This window comes from Mustela nivalis, assembly GCF_964662115.1.
Source record: "Mustela nivalis genome assembly, chromosome: 18".
Taxonomy (NCBI): Eukaryota; Metazoa; Chordata; class Mammalia; order Carnivora; family Mustelidae; genus Mustela; species Mustela nivalis.
The window spans coordinates 19992012-20014761 of NC_139037.1; the positions used below are offsets into that span (position 1 = coordinate 19992012).

The 22750-nt window shown below is 43.7% G+C and overlaps 1 protein-coding gene across 1 annotated transcript in view; it reads left to right on the top strand.

Moving 5' to 3' along the window:
* The window catches only part of CDH11 (cadherin 11), a 148303-nt gene that overhangs the window by 78371 nt on the left and 47182 nt on the right, over positions 1–22750 (top strand). The window lies entirely within an intron of this gene.

Consider the following 22750-nt stretch of genomic DNA (forward strand, 5'->3'; position numbering starts at 1 on the left):
TTGCCATACAAGTTGGGCCCACGAATACTGAGAACTAGTACACGAACATCTCTGGGGAAAGGACATTATTCCTACTCATGGGCCTGTTGAAAAAATCAAATAAGATAATGCATGTAAAATGTCGAGCGCAGGTTCCTAACCCAACAAATGTTTATGCTCCTCATCAGACGTAGTGATATTGCCATAGGCTTACTCACCTCCAGGAGCCAGCTGGGGATGACCGCAGTTGGAAATGCCACAGTTCTCTCTGGTGGAAGCCGTATCCCTGTTTGGCAATGGCTGGAGGCTTCCACTCACGAGTCCGGAAAGGAAGCCCGTCTGCCGAGACAGGTTTGTTGGCAGAGCACGTCCTGCAGCAGGGCTAGCTTGGCCGAGGCGAGCCTCCTAAGTGTCAGCTTCCTTATTTGTAAACTGAGGTGAGGACGAAAGGCCTGACTTGGGGGTTTTTCCACTGAAGATCTATGAATGACAATAATTGAGCACAGGTGAATCCAAGAAAAAATAAAAGGGCAAGTTGGTTGATGTTAAGCTATATTTACTGGCTTTTCAGGGAAAATAGCCCATTGCAAAATAGCAGCCTTGGAGACAACTCTCCCCCTCTCCAGCCGTGAGCCTTGATGAAGGTTCCTAACTGTGGGTGCTCCTGGCCAAGGCTAGGCTCTGCCATGACATTTCGGGGAGCCTGGCACCGGCCGCATCCTGTAATGAATGCAGCAGCAGACAAGCGAGGGTCTGAGCTCAGGATTCGGGGGGCTGAATTCTTCTATGTCAAAGTCACGTTGTTCACGGATCAAGGATTGAGGAGGAGAAACGTGGAAAAGGGAAGACGCCTACTGTGTGCCGGCACGTCTTCGTGTCATTTAATCCCACCACTTTGCCTTGTGCAGGGGAGCATTTTTATCTCCATTTTTCAAACGAGAAAACAGAGCCCGAGAAAGATTGAATAATTTGCCTGATGCCTCACAGCTGGTAAGTGGCACGAGGAAAGGGAAATTGAATTAATACTTCACATCTAAAACGGAGCTTCTAGGCTGTCACAGCAGGCCCTGCCTCCGCCTGAACGAGCAGGTCTGCTCTCCACGGGATGGGCCAAGTGGCAGGCCTCGGGGCAGCCCCTGAGCCCGCCCACCGCCCCACAATGGGCCGAAAGCTAAGGCCATGGCATACTGTGTGTCAGCGTTTTCTCTTTCACCCAAAATTTTTACAAAAAGCATCACCATCTGTCCAGCCTTCTTTGTGGTCCCGTCTTCCCATCTCAAATTCAAACTTTTCCTAGTTATTTTGGGCAGAGGTGAATGATGGATGTTCGCAGAGTGAGACCTAAGCATCCCAGTGGTCCCTTTTCCCTTCATAGTTAACCTTCCACGGGTGCCAAACCCAACCTGTGACTCTGACTGTCTTCACCCAGGATGCCTCTGGAGCTGTTTTGGGGAGGCGGCGGGGGGTGGGGGGGTTGCCTGTGTTTTGAATCACTTTAGTAATGGCAAGAGTATGTCTGGGGAGACTATTGGAAGCTTGTCAAATACACCCAGAGACAAGGTGGGTGTGAGGAGATGATGCCACCAAACGTGGGCTTGTGGTTCAAATGAGTTGGAGCTGAAGTTCTCCTGGAACTAAGAAGCTTCTCCATCAGGAGTTTTGGATGCTGGGGTTCAGGTGTTTGCAGCAGAATCAAATCTCATTAATTGCAAACCACAGTTTCTCGGAGCGGGGAGCATAGGTAACTTAAAAGCAGGTGCAGTAATAGATCCAACGCCTCCGTGAGTCCCAAGCGGAAAGAAGCCAAGCCTTGCATCAAGTACACATTGCATTTCTAACCTGGGGCGAGCCACGGTGAAAGTCAAGAGGCTCTGGGAGCAGAGAAAAAAACAAAACAAAACTCCATAGCTTTTTTTTTTTTTTCCTCCAAGAGAAAGGTTGTACTCATGAGGCAGGACACCTTCAAATTAAATTATTAAACGTTAAACCTCTGAGACCGGATGGTCAGCAGGTCTCTCGAGTTGTTTGACCTTGAGGGAGTGACTTCTCACAGCCTTGGTGTCTTCATCTCTAACCCCATTGGGCTGTTTACCGATTAGCTAAATAAAGCCAGCAGAGCAGAGTGCTCGGCTCAGTGCTGAGCACAGAATAAGCAGACAGTACCTGGGAGCTACGCCTATCGTGGGCTGCTGTTAATCAGCTATGTCCTTCTGAAGGCGAAGCATCTGACCAGAGGCTGAATTGGGGTTGATTTTGGAGCTTTCCACTCTCCGTTGGAAACTTGTGTTCCCCACCAGGGAATTTTTTTTTTTTTTCCTTTCCTGGGGTAGGGTTTTCAGGCTAAGCCCTCCTCTCAAGACTGCAGCCTTCAGGTGTACTAGCATCTCCGAGCATTAAAGAGTATGACTTATTCCTTCATTCCCCATCAATAAAATGAGGGTAATAATAACCCTTACCTCTGTGGGCTGATGTGTAAAATGAGCTAATGTTTGTGAAAGCCCTTTGTAAATTACAAAGGGCGATAAAGTATGAATTATTATTGTGATTGCTCTATTCCAGGCAATTCATAAACAATGCAGAAAATTAAGGATGCATACTACTGGCATTCAAAAAGCATTTATGCCTTTTTAAGTATATAGCTATAAACTATCAGCAGATGGGTTTGACAATATGGTCTTGAATCCGATTTAAATATTGGTAACCGCCCACCGAGAGTGACTTTCTAGCAGGGACAGTGCAGAGGTGCGAGCAGGCAGTGGGGCACCATGGTTAGCTGTAAGAGCTCTGGTCTCACCAGGCTCAGGTACCAGCAGCGGATGCCCTTTGTGACTTTGCCTTGAGTTACCAAAGGTCTTCTGATGCTCACTTCCCTCTTGTGTAAAATAGAGATACTAATACCTGCCTCACTGCGTTGTGCTGAACAGTCAGTAAGATACTGACCACGAAGCCTTGGATGTATTACCTAGTGCAGGGGACCTGGAAACTTCCTAATTGTAGCCCCCTTGCTGCTCTGATGGACAGATGTTCTCTCTTGCCCCTTAGGCCCCTCGTTGAAATGCTAATCAGGGTTAGAGTCTCTGCCCTCAGCTGGGCTCCCCACAGGCTCCCTAAGATCACTGCCACCTCACTCAGCTCAGCAGCCCACCTCCCAGTGTCTTACTTGCCTGCTGACCTTCAGGCCACCAAGGTCAGCTCCAACAGGGCCAGATCTCTGCAGATTCCAGTGCCTGCTCTTGATAACCATCTGTGTGGTGGTGGGGGGGGGGGGTGCATGGGGCCAGGGAAGACCGTGTCTTCAAGCCAGTGTGAACACCCAGGCCATGTCCGTCCAATGCTCCGGGGCCTGTCTGGCCTCTAAGGACCTTATGTTACCTGCCGACTCCATTCGGACAGTCAGGTACAGCCCTGTCCACGTTGTTTCAGCGATAATCAGAGAAATGTAAAATTGACCTTGACACTATTCAGTTCTAGAGGCCAAGATTTTGAAGCTGATAATAATAATGGGTAGTATTTATTGACTACTCGCTATTCACCACACACGGTATCCAGCTCATCACAAGAAATGTATGGAATCCTCACAAGGCAAGGAGGAGTGTGCTGTACTAGTACCACCAGTTTTTCAGATGAGGCCACAAGAGGAGGAAGAGCCAAGGTGTTCCTGGTGGCGCCAGTGGGACCAGCTTGCTGGGACAAGTGTCCTGGAAGCAGGGTGTCAGAGAGGAACGGAGAAATCACCCAGTTCAGAATGCACTGTGCCTTGCCCCACCCATGTTAGTGTCCTGGGGCTGCCAGAGGAACAGAAGGCCACAAACTAGGTGGCTTAAACAACCGAAATTTACTGAATCACAATTCTGGAGGCCAGAAGTCCAAAATCAAGGTGTGGGCTGAGTCGACCTGTTCTGAGAGCTGCGAGGGAGAATTTGTGTCCTGCATTCCTCCTAGTTTCCGATATCCTCTGACATTCCTTGGTTTATAAATGGTGCCCCCGCCCCATGTCCAAATTCCCCTGTTTGTAAGGACACCAGTGAGACTGACGTAGAGCCCAGCCTAATGATTTCATCTTAACTTCATCATTTGCAAAAACCGTGCTTCTAAATAAGGGCACTTTCACGGGGACTGGAGTTAGGACTTCAGCATCTTTTGGGGAGACATCATTCGATGATAATCCTTTCCCAGCTCTGCTTCCCAGGTGCCCAATATCACAGCACCTGCTGAAGATAAGGTGATGGGCGGCACACACATGATCCCCATTGTAACGGAGCTTTGGCGATGTTCTCCAGCAGAATTTCTACCACAAGCCCCTCTGGTACTGCGGCGAAACCTCTTATCGGCAATTCCAAATGGCTCCTCTGAGGGGACAAGAGAAGGTAGCTTCATCACTCTGAGTAAATCTCAAGACAGCGTAATTAGAGACCAAAAGTCATCTTTGATTAACTTTATTTGCATGTGCACATCTCTAATTCATCCACTGCTTTGCAAAGTGACGTGGGATTTCTTGAAGTCTAAAACTGTTTGTTTGTTCTATTTTTTCCTCGTTTACTGGTGGGTGTCACCCTAGGCCTCCCAGACCAAGTGCCGCAAGCAGGGTGATTTTACCAGGGTGCGCCACGCCTTAGATGGAAGAACGATTCGCCTGTGCTCTGTTTAATTAAGCCTCACTTAATGGGCAAACGTTTTCTTTAACAAGCTTGCTGTCACCTCTTCCCTTCTTTAAGGCAGTTCCCATCAGGGGGAAAAAAGAGAGAGAAAGGAAAAAATTTCTCATTTGCTCGAACTCGATTGGTCTAAGGAAAAATGTGGCTGTCGAGAAGGTGCCTAATTGCCACTGTGATCGTGCACTTATTCTCTATTTAGTCTCAGGCTTCTTATTGAAACGCTAATCAGGGTTAGGTCTCACCTCTTGATGAATGATTTTGTAAAAACTTGATATTCCTCCGCTTAGCTGGGAACGTCTGCATGCAAGTGTAATGCCACTCCGACTGAATGGGGAGATAACTAATGCCCTTAATTTTGCAAAGATGGCTCTGATTTGGTACATACAGTGCAGATCAGGGGAAATCAGAATGAAATTAATTTCCTTCTTTGCATAGACACCACCTCGGTTATCTCGGGAGCGACTTTGCCTTCGCCGTTGTCGCTGGGGATGATCTGGAGAATGCTTGGCACGTGTGCGTGGGCTTATTTCCTATAGCTGGGGTCAAATCTAGGTTATGCCATTATATCTGATGTCAGAACATGAGGGCTTAAGTTCTCTGATTTTGTTGCATTCGTCAAGTAGGAGATATTACACGAGACCATGGTAGGGAGTGTCATTCTTGTTCACGTTCTCACGTTATAGGTACACAGTGTTTTTTCCTTTCTCTTTATTCCCTGCCCCTCCCCCACCCTCTTTATTCCATGCCCCTCCCCCACCCGCCGGCCCTTGAAAGTGGGACACAGGTTGTTGTTTGGAAGTTCTCCCCCCCTCCCCGCCGCCCACCCACAGCAGTCACGCCCTCATTCTGAACCTGAGTCTTGGGCTGCTTCTCGGTTTAAGGCTTCACACATCCTGTTGGAGAACGCATGACTGAAGCAGATAGCCACTCATTTGGACAGCTGCGGACATGTGGCTATTTCTGCACGGAGTGGCAACCGAGTCACTACTGACTTTCCGACTTTGCAGGCAGCCGGGCAGGTGTGAATCCAAGCACTGGCCGGAGAGTGGACGTTATTATTCATTATTATGTAAGTGCTGTTTGTTATGTGTGTAGATGCGGTCTACACAAGGAAGCCGGCCTACATGTCCTGCCCCACCATTTCCCCTTTCTTGAGCAGCTTCTGCATTTTTACTGTCTCAAATTCCTGTTGTTACATGAACACAGACTCTGATTTCTTGTCTGAGAGGCTGGCTACTGTCGCTCCCATTGGCTCGGTTGCTGTTCTTACACTGGGCACATCTCATCGGTTCTTACACATCCCTTCACAGCTTCATTTAGGTTTATCAAGTACATCTGGTCTTCCCCGAGTGTCCACGTCCCTGGACCCTGTTTTATGTGAGTCTCCACTGAGCTCTTTCAGCAACTCATACCCACATCAAAGCACCTTTTCATGACATGTTTACTATTTTCTGGGCTGCCTCCCAGCCTGCCACCCACCGTGACTCTCCGGGAGTCGTGAGCACCGTGGCGGGGTCTTCCTGCCATTGCCTCTTCTTGGCTCAGTATCGGCTTCCCACCTCATGCTCTGGGTGTGTTTGGTGGATGCATTTAAACCACCTTTTTTTTTTTTTTTGCGTGCATGTGAACAAACATCCATAAGAGTTGCATTCTTGAAAGCTGCCTCTGTGGTACGTGCTCCTAATATAAATGATCCTGACCCCAATATTCGGGGATTGGTTGTTTTCTGAGAACTAGTGTCAACTCAGGATGAAAGAGAACATTATTCCTAATTCCTTGATCAATTAGTACTACAGATAATCCTCTCATCCCTAGGCCTTTTAGACAGTAGGTCATCCGTCAATATCCAAGGGCGTATTCCATCTTCTCCAGGGAAATCAAAGATCCTTCCTTGGTTCTCTCTGACCTGTTATACTGATTTAAGAGTTTCCAAACTGTCAACATTTCCCCAAATGTGATCTCTTCTGCCCAATGATGATGTTTTCCTAAGGACGAGGCAAGAGCATTTTGAGTTCACATAGAAGATATTTGGAGAAGATTCTGGGATTTTAGAAAAAAATGACTTGAGGCTTGGAGATTGGCTTGCCTCATCCAGTTTTTAATTTTTACAAATGACTTTCCACTTTATCAGACAAACCTGTGACTTCCAGTTAAATGTGGATTTCAGATTTTTAAAAAAATAATCATTTTAGTATAAGTGTGTCCCTCCAAATTCTATGGAACATGATTTTACTGAGAATGAGTGCTGTTTATCTGAGATGCAAATTTAATTGGGTGTCCTGTATTTTTATTTGTTAGATCTGGCACCTCTGGGTCCCACAAAAGTAAATGACGTGGCCATTATGATTTAATAGACTTGACATTGTGGGAATGATAGGGTTTGAAACGCACAGACTTTCTGAGTCTCAAATGAGTATTCAGTCCTAAGTCATATGATTAGGAGTGGAAATTGTTCTACTTTAGTGCAAAGGGCTTTTTGCAAGCTTGAGATGACTATTCCTAAAAATCCATCTCATCTCAGCAAAGCAAGCATTGGTTCAACATGGGGTACAACCCAAGAGAAACGAGCCATATGAAGACAGGGAACTTGCAAAGTCTTCTTGTCACTTCATTGCACCACAAGCCTGACTGTAAATGCCTGGTAAGTTCCCAGGAAGGCTAGGTTCTCTCTTAAAAATGCAGGGATTTTTTGCTGTATAGGATATCAAGAAAGTGACCAAGGACCTGTTTGGAGGAGATTCAAAGCCACACGATGGTATAAAGGCACACAATGTAAAGTATCCATTAGCTAGCATTCATGATGTCCACTTATCTTCAATATAAACTTTCAATTCCCCATACAACTAGGGAACTGATGGAACTTTCTTTAGCCAGGTATAAGTGAAATAATTTTCACTATTCTACTATAATCTGAATTTCTCCTTTTTCTTGTGATTTTCTTTTCCAAAACGGCTTCACTGGGGGGGGGGGGGGGAATCACATCTTTATTACATTTTGCAGGGAAAAAAATGTCTTTTTATGCACACATTTCAATATCTGTACCAAGTTTGTGATTTGTAATTATTTGAAGAAGGCTTTGCTTCTCTTAAATATTCCTAATGAAATGTCTTTGTGTTGTTGTTGTTTGGGGTTTTTTGTTTTTTGGTCTTTTTTTTTTCTTATGACTCCAGAAACACTTTTTTCCCAGCTTTTGATTTGGGTCCTATTGGTGTTTCACTTTGAATTTTCCCAAAGCAATGCCTCTATCCCCTTCTCCTGCCCCAAACCCTCTACTTTGCTTACTTTATGGTAGCATCAATTTTTAGTTTGAAAAGTCATTCTGTTTTTTGTGGGGGAACACAGTCACCATGATACAACCTTGCTTACCACTTAAACCTTTGCTTCTCAGCCATAAGATCTTCATGTTGACCCAGGCCCTGAAGGTTGGGCATCTGTTGGAGCCCATGTATAAACTAGGAAAAGACTGACGTAAGAAAAGGATGTAGATTATATATCAACCAAAGTTTCACTCAGTTCCCTCCGAACAGGACAAAGCAGGATTTGGCGGCACCTTACCAAGAGTCCGCCCTAAGTTCTGTTGGAATATCTTCGTTGTGAAGTGAGGAAGGGAAGGGAGGTGCGGCATAAGCATGTGGGAGTGTGTTGGAGGTTGTGTAGCTAGAACAGCTCCAAAGCAGTAGAAACTATTAAGAGTCCTTGATCTGGGTTGGTGCAAAGTGCGTCCATCTGGAGAAGGAGCACAGTCACTGACAGAGATAACTTAGATATAGGCAGGAGGCAAGATCATTTACGGTCTCCTCTGTCCAGAGAGAAGTGGGACCTCAAGCAGGAGGTAAACATGCTAGAGTCAGGAGCAGACCCCAGGGAGAAAATTCTGGCATGGTTTTGGTGGAACCTCAGAACCCTTGGCAGTCCAGTTGGGATTCTCAGCAAAATCTTGGGGAAGATGAGATGGAGAATGTCGTACAAAATGAGATATAAAGTTGGCTTCAGAGGAGGGTTGGGGTGGAAGCTATGGTACTTTCCTCCCATTTCTATTGTGCAGAAATCTACCCATCTTCTATCCAGATCTAGATCTGTTCTCCTTTATGAAGTGGCCACGCCATTCTGAGTGTATCTTGACACCTCTTCATGTTTATAGTTATCATTGATTTTAACGAGCTAACTGAATCTGCATCTGTTAGTTATTTTCTGAGTGTGTCCATTTGTCAGATCAGCTAATGCTCAAATTTGGAATCTCTCTCTTACCCCTTCCTTGTGATTGCTGGCTAGGCTTGATTAGATTGCTGGATTTTAGATCCAAAAATGCCTACGTGTGGTACAGATGGAGGATTCGAACTAAGACCTTGGGGGTGCACAGGGCCCATGACTGGGATACCCAATATCATGGTTGTATTAAGAAGCAGGAACAGGTTCTGATCCAGGAGACCAAGCCATATTTCTGAGGCCTCATGGGCCGTAATCCTTGAGATGCAAGAGTGGGCATTTCCATCACGGATGTCTTGCCAAAAAGGTAATAAGTCCTTGATGGCAAAGTTCATGATGGAGCAATTGCTTTATTATTCCTTGTTCATCTGCTCCTTTGTTAAATGAGGCAGTTGTGATCTAAAGGCCTTTCCCTTACTGAGCGAATCTAGAGAGCGCTTTCTCCAATGGTACCACGGATTGCGAATTTGCCCTTCCAGTAAAATCCTTTTGGGAAGAGGTGCTTAGCTGATCCATGTAAGATGACTGAGAGCAATGGCAAAACTTATCCCTGGCTGCACATTCTTCTCCTTATGGAGACGAGCTGGCCTGGGGAAAGGTCCATTACGACTGAATCACACTGGTGCTCTATAAACCGATTAAAGTTTTATATTACTTTGCTTGTTTATGTAATTCTATAAACATACAAATGAACAAAGACAAGCTAGTGTCACCTCCTTTCCTGTTGAAAACAGGACTGAAAACAGGATTGAGTCTCCTTCGCAGTGCAGGTCCTGAATGGACCAGCGGCGTGTGTCGTGGTTGGGGGACAGCCACTCTTCCTGTCACAGAGCAGTTCCGGGCCTCACTTTCATGCCCTCGGATGAAATATTGATGTGTGGGACTTGTCTCTGCCACCGTGTAACTCCTCCTTCCCTGAGCGACATACCCACTCTTTCCAATAACCATTAGCTCATGAGATCTCACAGAGCTACCTCATGTTGATCTGGCTCCTTTGTTAGAAGATATTTATTGTCTGGCTGCCTTCCCACGGTTCCCTGCACCATTTGCTTTTTATTAATCATTAGCACCTCCTTTGGAAGCTGAGGCAGTGAAGGATGCAGAGGAAAATTTTGTTCTCTTGTGGAAAACATTATGAGGGAAACGTTTGAAAATCATGCTTCATTCATTCGAGGACTATTTGGAAGAGTGTGGCAAGGCTGGGGAGCATCGGGGTGAAGGCAAATCCTCGAAGGAAACATCAGAGGAGCTGGTGATGGTTGAACCTTCAGTGAAACACCCACTTCCTAAAACTCCCAGTACTTATGTGTTTCTTGTGGGCAAAGAACATGTTTCACTAAATTCACAGCATTTAAGTACTGCAGAAAATCCTAGGCTCCACAAATATTTTTTAAATGGTTGCTGTGTGGAATAAAATCTAGCTGAGTTCTGACTATCCACACTCTCCCACCAAAAATTTTAAAAATAAAAAAAAAATGTAAAAAAAAATTAAGACCTCCATAGGAAAATTACAGAGAAGTTCAACATAAAGGCAGATAGGCAGGGCCTTCCAAATGGACTATATATGGCTTCAAGCCCCCTTTTAGGGGTGAACTGGTCATAGGAACTAAAGTGAGTGTTCTGAAAGTGAAGTGCCCCCCCCCCCCCGGCCATTGTTTCCTTATCTGGACAATGGACACGATGACACAAAACTCCAGAGGATGCTGGTGGGGGGCGGGGGAACAGACCATAAAGAAAGCATGGGAAGCACTTGGCACCGTGCCTGCCACACACTAGGCGTTCAGGTATGCCCTTCCCCAACAAGCAGAGGCTAAGAGGAGAATGGGTGCTTTGCCAGGATGGCCTCCTGGAACTTCTCCAGCCAGGAAAGCCCAAGCCGTCTCATGTGACCCGTTCCTGGCAGCTCTGGCCACACTTCCCATACTGTTCCATTCCTGTCCCCTATTCCAGATTATTGAAAGACCCTGTATCTGCAGAGGGCTTTCTGGCCTGGATCCCTACAGGGTCTGGGACTCTAGTCTATTTTCACAGCTTTTCTTGTTGAATCGGCCGTCCCTCCTCTCGCCACCACACACACCGTCCCTCATCTGAGGAGCTACATCCGGGATCCACATCCTCACAAGTCAGCATCACAGAATCCTTGTGGGTCCAGAAGCCAACAGAGAGGGTACCCAGGTGCAAGAAAGGAACCCATTTGCAGCATCTGACAGCTTGTATCCCCATCAGAGAAAAGGGATGTAATCGCATTTCCTTCCTGGAACGTTAAGAGGTCATTTGCGTTTATCTACAACTACATTACTAAAGTCTAAAAGCCGAGCTTGAAAAATGACCCAAAGAAATGGAAGTTGCCGCTCCTGTCGGCGTTTCATCGTCTCCCTCCTCACCAGGGCAGTGGATGTTATGTTTTTACAAAGAGCTTCCCTACCTATTATCTCTTTCCACCCTTCCATTAACTTGGGAGCCAGCGAGGTCAGGCATCTTTCTACTATTTTTGTCATAAGAGAAAACAGACTCAGGGAGGTGAAGTGAGTTGTCCGTTGTCAGTGGCCCCACGGTTCCCTGAGCTGCACACCGTCGCCCCCCCCCAACCCAGGAGATCATGGGCGCTGAAGCAGGAATTTCCTAACCCGCTCATGGGCTGAAACAGTGAGTCTGTTAGGTATCAAGGTCTCAGAAGTGGTTTCTTTTCTTCCTTTGTTTTTTTGAATGCAGCTGAACTGCTTTTCTAGGACACATTTTGCTTAATTCGGCTGGGCTTCTGTTTGCTGGGGGATATGGGGCCAGGAAGTTCAGCTGGCCCTGCCTCTTGCAGCCCATTTCCTCTTAATTTGGGGGGCATTCTGCTGGTTGTCTTTGAAGAGTCATCCATCCTATCCAGCCCTTGGTTTTACCCATAGGAAAACAGAATTCTAGACCACGGGACATTGCACAGTGAGTTTGTGACTGACCTAGGAATGCCTAGTGCAGTGTTCTTTGTATACCTTCATTCGCTCATCATACCAGGTGACGATGTTTTAGAGACTAAGACCAACACAGACTAATAGAACTCTTTTCTATGAGAGAAATGACCACGGAACCCTTGACATGGGGCTAGTATATTGAGGCAGTAAATTTTTAATTTTATTTCATTTAAATTAATTTAAATTTTAAAAAACCATATGTCTAGGTTGCCACCATTCTGGATAGTGTCGCTCTAGACCAGTGGTTCTCACCTTAAATGTATACCACAACCACCTAAGGAATTTCAAAAATGGCGATTCCTGGTTTTCAGTTATTTTGCTTGGTGTTAAATAAGGCCTGGCTATGGGATTTTTAAGACTCCCCACTACATCTACTATGCAGTCAAGTTCTAGGGACACTGGTCTAAATGTTAAGCTTCATAAAGGGCTGCGGCCCTATCAGCTATATGCATAATTATACTCCGTGCTGAGGAGTCAGGTATGTTCCAAATCTTAGAGAACTTCATATATCTTAGGGAAGAGGAAAGCATAATCAAGAACAAAAGATATTAGAAGTGCCCTTATTAAATTTCTTAAAAGGCCAATATCATCCCAAGGAGTGGAAATGGTCACTTCTACCTGGGCAAGGGAGAAGAGGCACTCTCTATGGTAATGATTTTGGTAATGAATTATAAATAAGATACATATTTTTTTCCAGAAATGCATTTATAGTAGTAGATGTTTCTGCCAGGCAAGTCAAAACTCACGTCTGTAATTCACAATAGGATTAACCTGGGATTATGGAAAATCTAATTAAGTGAACCATATTATCTGAGACCCACAAAAGACACTTAACGTTGCCTTTGAAAGTCCTGTCTGCCTGAAAGTGTTCAGCATATGCTTCAGAAAATGCTCTGCACATGTACAAGGCACTTGACTGGTTTGCTGTATCCCATTACTTTTCTTTTATGCTCAACTTTTTTAAAAATCCCATTACTTTTGATAAATGACATTAATACATCTGAAAAGACAGAATCGGGCTTCAAAGATTGGATTATTTGAAACTACAATGAGATCATTATGAGGCTATTGTTGGTGTCTGCTTTCTAAAAATAAAGGGAGGTAAGAAAATCCGTGGCATATGTAAAGATGCCCCCCAACATAAATAAATAAATAAATAAATGTGGCAGTTTAGTCTACTCTTAGCATGATAACATGGGTTTGGGGAGGTATGTTAGAAAGAGACCTTTAGAAGCCCACCCACACTCTGGTAAGAGTCAAGCTTCCAGTAATTGAAAGCAGCTTGACTTTCTGCATTCCTCACTTCTGTTCGGAGGCTGATTACCCTGGTCGGATGCATGTGGACCACCATGGACTGGGGTCACAGGCTGGAGGTCGCAGAATTCTGAAGTCTCGGTAGTGGTGATTTGAGGCACTCTCTCCCCTTATTTTAGTTTTAGTAATTATTTCAGAAAAACCACATCAAGCCCTTGTCAGTTATTAAGACCACCATGGGATAATTCCTCCTCTTCTTGTTTATACTTAAAAAAAAAAAAAATTCTTTGTGGAAAGTGGTTCCTTGCAGATTCTGGCAATAATATGCAGATTGTTTTCCTTCTTCCCGTTCTCCACTGACAGTCCTTAAAGAGAGCTCCCAGGTCCTTATTTATGAATGCCTTTTCCCTTATAGAATATGGACGGTTGTTTACACAGAAGTCGTTGGCAAGGGAGGACTGCTTTTACTCTGGGTTTGGGGAGCAAGAGGGCAGGGTAGATGCTGTATAAATTATCTTCTGCTCCATGCTTTCTCTTTCATGTTTCCTCTACAGAGTGAGGGCTTTAGGTTTTGTGCACTTTGTTTTGGTTATTTTTTTTTCTATTTTGCACAAGTTGCTTGTCATTTCTGTATCTCTTTCCCTATTTGTCCACTGAAGAAAGAACAAGAGAGGAAGGTCTAAGGGAGGGTTTCATGTAGTTCTGAGACTCTAGCCATGAATAATACAGCAGAATGCCCAAACTGGAAACAGAAATGGTAACACAGATAATACCTACTCTTGGAAGAACTCAGAAACTTAGCTCTACCCTGACACTTTTCATTGGAGCCTCCGTCCATTGGCTTCACAAGCTTTAACCCACTTAAAACCAAAGGCATGTGCTTTATCCCCAAACCAGCTCCTCTCCTCCTGAGGCCAGGAGCAGCAGTGCCATCTTCAGACTATGGCCTCACGCTCTGCCCTTCTTGGGTTGTCCACTTCCCTAGGCCCTACACATGTACATAGTTTCCAGAAGGGCACCTTTACCTCTACCAGAGGCTTATATTTCCTATTTAGAGCCATGTTGTCTCTCTCCCTGAGTGGCTGCAATGAATCCAGGAAGTCTCTGTTGATTACATCCCCTTCTCTCCAGATATGCTAGAATCCTCTACTGTGCTGTCCTAAATGGTAGCCAGTAGCCATGTAAGGCTATCAAGCTTTCGAAATGTGGCTAGTCCAAACAGAGATGTGCTGTAAGTTTAAAATACGCACTGGGTTTCGAGGTCTTAGGACCAAACAAAAACAAAAACAAAAACAAACAAACAAAAAAAAACTGGTGTGTGTGTGTGTGTGTTTGTGTGTGTATGTGCAATATCTCCATAATCCATATATTTATTACATATTAAACTGATACTATTAGGGGCATACTGAATTAAATAAAAAATACTGTTAAAATAAATGTACCCATTCTTTAAAACTTTTAAAAATGTGGCATCTAGATTTGGCTCGGGTCATGATCTCAGGGTCCTGGGATCGAGCCCCGCATTGGGCTCTCTGCTCAGCGGGGAGCCTGCTTCCTCCTCTCTCTCTGCCTGCCTCTCTGCCTACTTGTGATCTCTGTCTGTCAAATAAATAATTTTTTTTAAAATGTGGCATCTAGATAGAATTATACATGCAACTCCCATTATATTTCTATTGGAAAATACTGGTCTGCTTTATCTCATTTCCCTCATTTACTCGTGTCGTATGTAACAATTCCTGTTCTAAGTATTATTTTGTTTAACTCCTCCTGATGGACAGCCTCTCAGAGCCTTCCATTAGGCTTGCACGTTATTGCAGGTGGTATGTGTATGGTATGTCATATCCCTGTATCCAGGGCTTATAGTACATATTTATGTATTCTTGTTGAAGGAACAGAACTCCTCATTTATCCTCTTGATCACCTGCAGTGTGCCAGACCATGTCAAGTCCATACAAGAGTCTCTCCATGCATCATCTCCTTTCATTTTAACTCTCCCTCTGAGAGTGCTTCTCTTGTTCTCACATTTTCAACATGGCGGCATGGAGATTCTTGGAGGACGAGTCATACACCTAAGGAATAAGCCCTAGCTCTTGAGCTCTAACGCTCTAATCCCTCTGACTTTTGAGCCCATGCTGTTAACAATTGCGTCAGAACTCCCAGTTCTCATGCTACTTTCTCCTGTATACCTTCGACAGTTTGGATTCCATCAATTTCTAGATCAGAGTTTTTAGTGGATTCCCATTGCCCATTGGGTGAGTTCTGATTTCTAAAGTTGGGATCAAAGCCTGTCACATTGACAGGGGTCTGCATTGCCTAGTCCCAGAGAACATCACTGCCGTTATATCTCATGAAAGTGTAGCCTCCTGGTGTGCGTGGAGCAGTCCTGCCAGCTAGGACCCAGACTTTTTTTTTTAAATATTTTATTCATTTGACAGAGAGAAATCACAAGTAGGCAGAGAGGCAGGCAGAGAGAGAAGAGGAAGCAGGCTCTCCATTCGGGGCTCGACCCCAGGACCCTGGGATCATGACCCAAGCTGAAGGCAGAGGCTTTAACCCACTGAGCCACCCAGGCACCCCAGGACCTGACTTTTTAAATTAGGTGCAGCCTCCCTCTAGGGAAGGTTGCTCTGTCTCAGCACAGCACAGGCTCAGGCTCACAGGCTCCGGTAGACACGAAAGACCTTGATAGGCTTGATAGGCTATTGTTAGCTTCCCATTTTATGGGAAGGTGAAAGTCTCAGGAAGAAGATTTTTTTTCTAAGGTTACATAACTGTTCAATGACAGAATCTTTGCTAGAACACAGGTGTTTTGACTTTTGTTGTGAACGTTTCCCTATGGCTCCAGTGTTTCTTGGATATTCAGAAATGAAGAAGGCATTTTCTATGTATGAACAAATGACCTCCACAGCTAGAGTACTTCATCCTTTATCAGAAGAACCACCAAACATTTTCCGATTGATTATTGTGGTTTACTAGGTTTGCTGTCTTGAGGGTAAAAGAAAGCATTCAAGTTGGCTCACTTCTAGGAGACCTATTGTCATTTGATGTATGGAAACTGAGAAGCAGGAGATCAGTATGGTGGGCCCCATGGAGACAGCAGGTGGAGGGCAGTCCTTCATTGCCAAGATTTTCAGAGAACCAGGCCACATGTCGTGCTGTTTACCTGGCTTGGGGACAGAGGCGATGTTTGTTTCTGTTTGGTTACTAACTTGCTTGCTCATAACCTTGATTTCACCAAATCTTTGGCCATGGAGGATGACTACTCCATCCCCCAGGCAGCCCATCACCTTCCTGTTTCAGTTACCCCTCTCACGGAAACACGCTTCCTGTTTCCTTTCATTCAAGTTCCCAAGTGGATCTTCTGCGCTCAGCTTGTCCTTATGAGCCAGATGACACAGTTTAAAACAATCACTGATCAATTTAAGGTTTGGTTATTGCTGAACTAGATGCAGTTCAATCAGCCGTGGTTCAGGATGAGAATGGAAGCTTCACATGGTGGAGATTGCAGAGATGATAGGTGTTTACATGGAAGAAGCAGGAGTGGGCAAGGACCAGAGGACTGGAGTGATACGGTACACATTCAATCTGCAGAGATGTGTTCCCCATTTCCTCGGTGCTGTGTACCTAAGTCCCGCTTGCCCCGATCCCATTATCCCATTATTCATCTGCTTAGAAGACTGTCTCACCGTTGTTGGAGTACATACAGTCTCCGTACAGAACAGAGATACACAGCAGTCTGTGTATCCCTGGGGTCCAACCCAGGTCTGGCACTGTGTAAAGTTATTGCTGAATGAAGGAACTGCAAATGCAGTGAGCTTTACAGATATTTACTGCTCTGAGACAAAGGGAAATTTACATACAGGCCTCTGATACCACAAATGAAGTTCCATCATGTTGAGCATCTGTTTATCATTGCCATTTGTGGCCTAATTTTCCCTCAGGTGTTTTAGATCATGCAAAAAAAAAAAAAAGAAAGAAAATAAATCTTTCTCTTTTCACGATTCATATACAGTGTTTATTCACAGTCTGAGATGACACAGCTGACATTATTTCCTGTATGTGTTGATATATTTTATTCATCCTAATGATTAACATTTTAAAATATTACAGTGAGAAAAAGACTGTCTTAAGGATTGAGTAGAGCACAAAAAAATAACTTCTTCATTGCACACGTTGTATTTAATCATCTTATTAATTATTTGAAGAGATAAATAAATAATCATGGAATGATTCTACATGTTTGGGGCCTGGGAACTGAGTTGGATTCCAGTGACACTTTGTGGCCATGAGAGCCTGAAAACATAGAGGCTGATTTTACATACTTGAAAAATAAATGAAATTCATATCTAACAAAGATTATTTTCAATATCGAATACAATTTTGCAGCTGAGATGATCCTCGAAGATGGATCATGCCCTCTCCTTATATTGAAGATGAGGGGAACATGGGTTCCCAGAGTTTGGGAGTCCGGTAAAGCAAAATCATGGGTTCTGTTGTCACATAAACTTGAATTTGAATAGCAGCCTTGCTAGTGATTTAGGATGTACCCTTGGGTGATTTACTCAACCATTCTGAGCCTCACTTTCCTTGTAGATAAAATCTGGGTGATATTTACATAGAAGTTGTGGTAAAGATACAATTAAATAATAAGTACCAAGCCCTAAATATACTGCCCACCACTAGAAAGATCAAGCACTGGGTCAAGGATAATCTCTACCATCAATACCTAAGGTCATGTAGCCTGTAAGTGACAGGACCAGGATTTGGACACAGGTCTGCCCAACAGGAGGCAGTGAATGATCTTTTTCACTTTCAAAGCTGACACTCACGTGGTTCTCTATTTCTCTAGAAGAAGAGAATCAGACTTACATTGCAGCAGTTTTAAAATTTCCACTCACCCTAGAGAACGTTATGGTCACTGATAAGGGGTCCTATTGGCCACATACTTTGACATTTGAATTTAGTATCAGAGCTGGAACAACAAGACCCTTTTGCAGTCTTGCCCTGTGTGTTTTGCACCTGAGCAGAAGTGATTATTACTCCAAGCTTATGCTTTGCTCCAAAGTGTAGAAATCAGGGAAGAAGAAATATGATTCAAAGTTCTTATAATACTTCCTCTCCCCATTCTCTGTGATTTCCACAGACATGGCATAATTCCTGTGATTTGATTTGAAACTAGAGACCAGCTCAGTGCTGAGTGATGAGATCTGAACGGGGAATAAAATATGCTTGAATTAATTTGCATAATAGAATCCGATTGGTTACAAAGCTGTGTTTGTTGAAGTGGAGAGCAGAGCCCCCAAGCTCCCCCACAAGGGGACACTGCGCATGCAGAATGTGGAGTTTCGAGTTCTGGTGCGGGCCTCGATAATATTCTTAATGTAATGATAACCTGTCTTTAACTGTAAATTAGCTCCCTGGAAATGAAAAGAACAGGTCAGTCTGTCTGATCCTTCCAGCTCTGTGGGGAGGAGAAAGCTGAAAAACCAAAGCCACTTGCTTTCTGCTAAGCGCTTTCCTCTTTCTTTCTCTACCCGATAACAATTTCCAGCAGGAGTCCAAATATACTTAAACACCCGTATATGTCATTTTCTTTTACGGAGACAAAAGCAGGCACAGCAAGAGGGTTTTATGCTCAAGGCGCAATAGCTTATGACGGGCTATCTGCTCTCAAGATAGAGGGGCGAGCCTTCCACTTAGAGCTGGTGGTTTTGCAAATCCATTTTCCTGTCATGTTATTACTCCTGTGACTTTCAACAACATTTATTTTTCCTTCCAAGCAATATGCTCCCACTGTAAAATAAAGTCCGCCTATATGTTTTAGTGGAACCCCAACGCTTAGACATCCTGGCATACCGCTAGAAAGTGCTTTAATGGAAGGATTGTTTGAGAGTTGCCTCGGGGGTTTTTATTGAAACCAATTAGAACATTGATATATTTCTCTAATTATGACCAATGTCAAGGTCTTCATAGGAGGGCTGCCTCCTATTAATTTTCATGTGTGCTCCCTGCAAACTCTTTACTGTTGAATACATCAATCAGATCTCTAGATTTTAGAAACATTTCTTTAAAAAAAAAAGAAAAAGAATCTTTCTGAACACATTTTTGAAACATATACATTTAGAAATTCTGAAGCAGGGCGTTTAAAAATAAAAAGCGAAGATTAACTTTTGTGTCATGTGTTGTTTAAAGGCCTGGTTGTACTGTGCTGTTGATGGACTGATGTAATCACTTCCTGTTCATCTTCCCTTCGGTCTCTGCTATAAAATGTGTTTTATCCTTTTTCTGGTTTGGTTTTTAGTATTTTAGTCACCACCAGTGCCACTAAAACTTAACTCGCTATCATTTTAAGACTGTTACATGTGTGTCAGGATGTGTGTCTATATTAGCTCTACAGTCTTCTCTTAGAAAGGCAATATGGCACAGCACTCCAGGGGAGGAGGATAGAGGTCTTGGAGCCAAATATCTAGGGTTCATGTCCCAGATCTTCCACTTGCTGGGTCTGTAACCATGGACGAGTTATTTAATCTCGCTATGCCTCAGACTGCTTACCTATAAAATAGGAATAGCAATAATACTACTTGTGTAGGGTTATTGTGAAAATTGGATGACTCACCTCATGGAAAGCATTTAGAAGAGTATTAGGCAGATCATAACCATGGGTGAATATTAACTATTATTACTATTTTTACCAGTCATACTATTATATACCAAGTTCTAATGTTGGTTTACTTCAGGTGCCTTCTAGGTTACAATACCCATATCGTAGTAACCGTACCATTTCCTATGAACTCAGGCAGAAACAAATGGAAGGAGTTGGTATTGTTCACTGATTAAGAACACAGACACCAGAGCCAGATGGCAGGGGTTCAAATTTCAGCTCTGCGATTTCCCAGAAGCATAGCCTTGCACAAATTGCTTCGTTTATCTGGGCCCCAGCTTCCTCAACCTTTATAATAAGAATATTGATAGTACCTATTCATGTTTGTTATAGAAATAAATAGCTGAATTATTATTTGTAAAGTTATTAGAAGAGTAGTTAGAAAAAGCTTTTGCTAAGTGAATTTTCATTCTGAAAGTAATTTTTTAAAATTATGTCTTGAAATTCATCTTATACATACCTGAGGCTAATCATTAAAGTAACATTACATATTACATGTAGTTGTATAAATACTTTCAAATAATGGGTCCAGTGAGTTCCTTTTAAAAGCAAGTTGGTTTTTCTTTTTCCAAGAAAAGAGAATAGATAATTTCATCTTTTCAGTAATGCTTTCATTGTTTTTTGGGTCATGGAAACTCTTAAATTCATTAGTATCAAGCTAGAATTTTTTTATCAAGGGAAAAAAGTTGTCATCTAGTTTTAACACTTCTGGTGTCAGAAATAATTGTGCTTTACAGCAAAATGGCAGCCAGAAGAAAGAGGTGCAGAAATATGAACTTTAATTAAACCCTTTCTTTCAAATACACTTCACAGTTTATATGCAAGAATAATTTATCACCATGTGAATGAACACTTAATACTTGGCATGGTGTAAAATGGGCAGGGATCTTGTCACACCATATGGTCTTTGCTGTTTCTTCTTCTTGAGATTCTTTGGTGGCAGTATCAAGTTTGCACTTGAAGTATGGGGTTCAAATAATATATTCAACTTTTACTGATGGCTTGCTTTCAAAAGCTCAGCATTGGACCTATAATCGTGTGTAACATATAATCCCAATCATAAAGATCATCCAGTTTAGTAAAGAGATGGTGTATGAATCAAAAGAAATCCCCAACAGCCTCTCGCTGGCGTTCCAACCATCAATATGAAGCTGGGAGCCATTTGTAGACATGTCACCCAATGGCTTCATTTTGGAGAGAATGTACCAATACAGAAATGACGAGGTCCCATGACAAGCTATTGGCAGATTCCTGACCATATATCTTGCTTCCTTACTTAAGCCGAGGGATCTTCCTGCTGCTTCACATTGACTCATTTTAGGATCTGACTCCTCCTGGGGTCCCCCTCTGTGTTTTTTTCACACAATCAGTTTGGATAGCAGGCAACAGCGTTTCATGTATTATTGCATCCCTGAGTCTGAGGATGAAGCCATTCAATGACGATGCCATCTGTTTAATCTCTCTCTCTTCTACACAGTCTTTTCCATACCCTGAGATGTCTGTCTACACCAAATATTGGACTCCCTATTCCTTGAAAAGAGACTAACATCAAAGACTGTACTGGGGGCAGTGACGGACACCTGAACTTATCTGCACATTTGTGGCCTCCCTAGACACATTTTGCCATATAACAAAGGAAGTAGAAAGGGTTGGGTTGGTGAAGTCAAAGGCCATCAGAAGGAAAAATGTTCTGCTCCAACAGATTAGAATTTCACCAAGTCTAGACTACTAAGACCAGATGGCTCTGGCATCCCCATGTAACTCTTACTTCTCAGTTCCTCTCTGAGAGAAAGTGCCTTTTCTGGGCATCTCCATCTGTAAGGCCAAAGCACCTCCTTCTACTGAGTGAGACTGAGGGCTTGAATTGTGGCACGCTAGGAAGAAAGGAAGAAACTCAGACTGCGTCCATGCAGCCTTATATGAGTGCAGCAATTCTTGTCATCCCTGTAGCTCAGATGAGAGCCTACCTAGAGGCTCAGAATGCCTGACTGGCGGGCCTAACATCACCTATATTATAAGATATAGAAGCAGTGTTCCAACCCAGGTCTCTCGATCTCTAAATCTAGGTACATTCCACTATGCCAAGATTCATACTCCTTCCTTTATGTTCACCTCCCCCCACCACCACCACATTCATACTAGATAGCTAGGAATTAAATGATTTTGTTTTCTACAATGCTCAAGAAGCTCACCAGTTTCATTTAGACTCACCAGTGCTGAATTGAAGTGTCATCCTCAGTATCAGAATGTTATGCTCTGTGCCCAGCACTCTTCTGAGCTGTCTCCCATCGATAGTAGGCATGGTAATGGGGATTGCCAGGTTCTGGGAGCTAGACCTCCAGTGGGAGTCTGGATGGCACACCAAGAGAAAAGGATAATAGTTCAGAAGAAATTGCAGGGTGCTAACCAATTCAGAAGAGGGGAACAAGCAAGGGAAGTTCCATAGGGGATAATTAAGTTTCCAGCAGCAGCAAGACTAAGTTTAGTAAAGAAGTCCAGGAACCCAAGGCAGAAATTAAAGACCAGAGTAACTGTAGGTTAGAAACCTACAAGGCGCATGGAAGGCCCATCGTTATACTGATGAGTAGGTGAGCCATGGCTGGGAGCCAGGAACAAGACCTTTAGATCAGTAGGTGGGGTATGCTCTTTTATTTTGCGTTTCATGGCTGGAAAAAGCTTGTAAAGTTTCTGTTTTAAGACTGCCAAGTTAAGGAGCTATCTTCAGGCTCTTGGGTGGGCCTTTGATCAAACAAGAGCCAATGGGATTATTTGTTAAGTCACAGCATAGCATTCACTGATCCACCAGGAGGACTTGGTCTGTTATTTCACTGACAAGTGTCTTAGTGAGCATAAGTGTTTTCTTGGGATCCATCCCAGCCTCTTTTCTCTGGCAGGGTCCATTGCTGCTTTTCTCCTCCTTACACCATTCAGTCATGCTGACCAGTATGGGACGTGCTGTGCATTATGAGGACCTCTGGACTTTGGAGCATGCTGTTCCCTCTGCATGGTCATCCCATCCACTCCCTTCTAATCAC